We start from the raw sequence: 5,289 nt of genomic DNA, 5'->3' as shown, positions 1-5,289 counted from the left end.
ACCAGCCTGAGCAACAGAGAAATTTAGAAATTTAATCATTTCTACAAAAGATTAAAAAATTAGCCAGGCACAGGGACGTACGTACACCTATAGTCCCAGCTACTCAGGAGGCTGAGGTGGGAGGCTGCCTTGAAGCCAGGAGGTCGATGCTGCAGTGAGCTATGATCACACCACTGCACTCCAGCCTGAGTGACAGGGTGAGACCCCATTTCTAAAAAACAAACAAAAAGTCTTCTGAATTTTATGTCTTATATACATCCTATCCAGAGCACTAAATAAACCCAATAAAACATATTGATAATGTGGGAGGAAAAACCATGGCTACAGTATTAGTTGGAGGATCACACCACATTGAGAGGCAGATCAGCATCATGATTATTTCAGCATCAAATTAGCATCAGGATTAATATGAATCCAGGTAAACCACTTCCAATCTATGTGACCCTGGGAAATGACACACTCTGTGTGTCTACTTCCTCATCTGGAAAATGGGAATATTAATATTACCTCCCTCATATGGTTTTCTGAGAAGTGAATGGGCCTTAATATAGGTATTAAAATAATTATTTGCCAAAACATATGCAAATATATTAAATAAATCGCAAATGACAGTAAATGTACTGAAAATGACAGGGAACAGTCCACTACTTTAGCTAGCGTGATCTGGAAAGATTTCGCTGAAGAGATGAAAGGAAGTTGAGACCTAAAGAATGAGAGGAATTAGCCTCAGAAAGAGCAGGGAGGGTGGGGGAAGGTGGGAGACAGCAGCACTGTGCTGAGACCAAGACACAAAAGCTGGGCAGGTGATGTGGGGAGCAGCCAGGGTGGCTGCCCTGAAGTCAGCAAAAGGGAGACCTGAGGTGGACAACATGGGGCCAGGTCATGTGTGCCTGGAGGGCCTGCAATGCTGAGATTTTATTTTAAGTCTGTGAGAAGTCCTGGAATGGCCCAAAAAGCTTTAAGCAGGGGGGTGACAAGTTTATTTTATTTCCTTTATGAACCATAAATTATATTCTACCTTGCACAAAAAAAATTATGCTGCATCTGAAAAACAAATCTAGGTCTATCCCAATAATGTCTTATTTCTGTGGTAGTTTTTGCATTAGGATATAGTGATAACCAAAAATAATCCATTGAGGACCAGGCATGGTGGCTCACACTTGTAATCCCAGCACTTTGGGAGGCCAAGGCAGGCGGATCACTTGAGGTCGGGGGTTTGAGACCAGCCTCAACAACATGGTGAAACCCAGTCTCTACTAAAAATACAAAAATTAGCCAGGTATGGTGGTGATGGCACTGGTAATCCCAGCTACTCAGAAGGCTGAGGCAGGAGAACTGCTTGAACCTGGGAGGCGGAGGTTGCAGTGAGCCAAGATTGGGATAGCACACTCCAGCCTGGGCAACAGAGTGAGATTCCATCTCAGAAAAAAAAAATAATCATCATCCATTGAAATGCCGACACCTGGAACATAACACCATTTAAGTGAGAGGAGTGTGGCTCTAGAAAAAGATACAGAGGGCCAGGTGCAGTGGCTCATGCCTGTAATCCCAGCACTTTGGGAGGCCAAGGTGGGCAGATCACAAGGTCAGGAGTTCAAGACCAGCCTGGCCAACCTAGTGAAACCCCATCTCTTCTAAAAATACAAGAAATTAGCCAAGCATGGTGTTGGGTACCTGTAATCCCAGCTACTCAGGAGGCTGAGGCAGAAGAACGCTTGAACCTGAGAGGCAGAGGGCGCAGTGAGCTGAGATCGCACCATTGCACTCTAGCCCGGGCAACAGTGCGAGACTCTGTCTTTGAAAAAAAAAAAAAAAAAAAAAAACAGATACAAAGTACACTGTGTGCTCCACTGCACTGCAAACCAGTTTCTGGTCTATCCATTCACCTTTTTCATGGTTGTCAAACATGAACATAATTCATCATGAATAGACATATATTTTGTTGTGGATTTTTTTTTTCAGGTAATGGTCACATATTTTCTCTGCCAGTCCACATGCCTTTCCTCACACTCCCTTAGCCTCAATTAATATGTTCTTCCAAATAGCTAAAGGTTGAGAATTAGGGAAGAAGAGGTATCAATTTTAAAGCTACAAACACTTGGGGGCATTCAGTGCTAATGGCAAGCTCAGCTATAAATCTGACAGCCATTTTTTGGCCTTCCACAAAGAACTGTCCCTTTTTAGTCAACAAGGGGACACGAGTACCTATCTTGGTATGTTAGTCCGTTTTGTGTCACTATAAAGTAATACCTGAAGCTGGGTAATTTATAAGAAAAGTTAACTGGCTAACAGCAGACTGTATAAGCATGGTGCCAGCATCTGCTCAGTTACTGGTGAGACCTCAGGAAGCTTCCAATCATAATGGAAGGCAAAGCAGAAGCCAGCACATCACATGGCAAGGGCAGAAGCAAGAGAGGAAAGAAGGTGCCACATTCTTTTAAACAACCAGATCTCCCACGAACTACCAGAGAACTCAGCCATCACCAAGGGGATGGCACTAAACCATTCATGAGGGATCACTCCCATGATCCAACCTCTCCCGCCAGGACCCACCTCCAACACTGAGGATCACATTTCCACGTAACATTTGGAGGGGACAAACATCCAAATCAGATCACTTGGGAACAGCACTGTGGGGTATATTAGATTATATTGCTTTTCAAGCAACGGAACACAACTCCTAAGATATGTTATGGAAGTTTTCCAAGAAGATTTGCACAATAAAAGCTACAGCACCAGGCATGTTCACTCCATGTCTGTCCCATGGCAGTGGCTAGATATGATACACTTTAGGTAAGAGTACGAGAACATGGAGCAACTACCTTTTCTAGATGTGGAGGCCAGGGGGGTGAGCATGGGAGGAATCACATTCAAATTGTCCAGTGTTCCTGCCACACACAGTAAAGGGTCAAAAGTCAGAAACAGACAGATATCACTATCCTGAAACACCTGATGGCCTCTCCAACTTCCAGATGCACACAATAAAATACCCTAATTTTTGTTGGCCCTGTTACATCGTGAGCCCAAACTCTGGCCTCCCCAGGACCACTCCCTGACCTAAAACCAACTTGGTCTCAGCTAATAATATACAATGGTAGGACAAACCCAAAAGTATGAACCATCACACCATGGCATGGGGTGTACTTCTTGGCCATCAAGAATTTAGAGATGTGGCCGGGCGCCATGGCTCACGCCTATAATCCCAGTACTTTGGAAGGCCGAGGCAGGCAGATCACTTGAGGTCAGGAGTTCGAAACCAGCCTGGCCAACGTGGTAAAACCCCGTCTCCACTAAAAATACAAAAATTAGCTGGGTGTGGTGGTGAGCACCTGTAATCCCAGCTACTCAGGAGGCTGAGGCAGGAGAATCACTTAAACCCGGGAGGTGGAAGTTGCAGTAAGCTGAGAGCGCACCATTGTACTCAGCCTGAGCAACAGAGTGAGACTCCATCTCAAAAAAAAAAAAAAAAAAAAAGAATTTAGAGGTGGCCGGGCACAGTGGTTCATGCCTGTAATTCCAGCACTTTGGGAGGCTGAGGTGGGCAGATTACCTGAGCCCAGGAGTTTGAGACCAGCCTGGGCAACATGGCAAAACCTCGTCCCAATAAAAAATACAAAAATTGGCCGGGCGTGGTGGCTCACGCCTGTAATCCCAACATTTTGGGAGGCTGAGGCGGGCAGATCACAAGGTCAGGAGATGAAGACCATCCTGGCTAACACAGTGAAATCCCATCTCGACTTACAGTACAAAAAATTAGCCGGTCCTGGTGGCAGGCGCCTGTAGTCCCAGCTACTCGGGAGGCTGAGGCAGGAGAATCACATGAACCCGGGAGGCAGAGCTTGCAGTGAGCCGAGATCGCGCCACTGCACCCCAGCCTGGGTGACAGAGCAAGACTCTGTATCCAAAAAAAAAAAAATAGACCAGGCGCGTTGGCTCACGCCTGTAATCCAAACACTTTGGGAGGCCGAGGCGGGCGGATCACGAGGTCAGGAGATCAAGACCATCCTGGCTAACACAGTGAAACTCTATCTCTACTAAAAATACAAAAAAATTAGCCAGGCGTGGTGGCGGGCGCCTGGTAGTCCCAGCTACTCCAGAGGCTGAGGCAGGAGAATGGCGTGAACCTGGGAGGCAGAGTTGGCAGTGAGCCGAGATCGCGCCTCTAGCTTGGGAGGCAGAGCAAGACTCCGTCTCAAAAAGAAAAAAAAAAAAATTAGCCAGGTATGGTGGCATACGCCTGTAGTCCCAGCTACTTGGGAGGCTGAGGCAGAAGGATGGCTTGAGCCTGGGAAGTTGAAGCTGCAATGAGCTGAGATCACGCCACTGTACTCCTGTCTCAAAAAAAAAAAAAAAGAATTTAGAGGTATTTATTGGGTATCTCCTCTATTAAAACACTGTATTTAGACGTTACAAAAAAGGAAAAGTACACTCCCTGCTCTTGAGCACCATACACCAAATACAGACGACACTGGGTGATACGTTGGCTGTCTGGCTCAGTGAGAAGGAAAACTGAAATGAGAACCAGATCAAATGTCACCAGATTCTGGTGGCGACATGCAAGCACAGTTTCACAGTTTTAAATCCTCTACCTCTTTCTCCTCCCCAGGGTGTCCAGTGATGCTCCACCAACTTCGTGCAGCACATATTCTTCCTGTTAAGATCCCATTCTCAGACCATCCCTCTCTGCTCTTCTTGCTAAAAATATCTCTCATTTGAGTCATCCTTTTTTCTTCTCGCACTTTACCATCTGTTAAGTCAACGGAGCCAGGACTTTAGCATCAGAGAGCCCAAGTTTGAGCCCTACTTTAAATCTTTCACTCATTCAGTCAACAATCCCTGAAAGCCTATTTTGCTCTAGGATTTGCCCTAGATGTCCAACACTAAGTGTGTGGGCCAGTCATTTACCTTCTCCAGGCCCTAGTTTCCTCCTTAAAGAAAACAGTAAAAAACACTGCCTAACTAACTTCAGATGATCACAAGCTTATCATGTGGATTAAACGATATAACTGAAAATGCCTTATAAACTAAAGAGAAAAACAAATTTTTTTAGTCTACTGCCACCATCTTCCAGGTGTATAGCATACATATTTTCAAAATACATTCACATAAATGACCTCATTGGATTCTCACAATCAAATTATTACTTGGGCCTAATGGCCAAATATGATTATTATTTTTCTTCTACAGATTAAAAAAAAAAGAAAAACTGAGGCACCAAGAATGTAAGTAACTTCCTGAAGCAACTAAGACTAGAATTCAAGTCTCTCAATTCTCCCTCCAATGCTATTT

The sequence above is a fragment of the Mandrillus leucophaeus genome, unplaced genomic scaffold, assembly GCF_000951045.1.
Source record: "Mandrillus leucophaeus isolate KB7577 unplaced genomic scaffold, Mleu.le_1.0 Scaffold442, whole genome shotgun sequence".
Lineage (NCBI taxonomy): Eukaryota > Metazoa > Chordata > Mammalia > Primates > Cercopithecidae > Mandrillus > Mandrillus leucophaeus.
Note: the sequence above shows the minus strand (reverse complement) of the source record.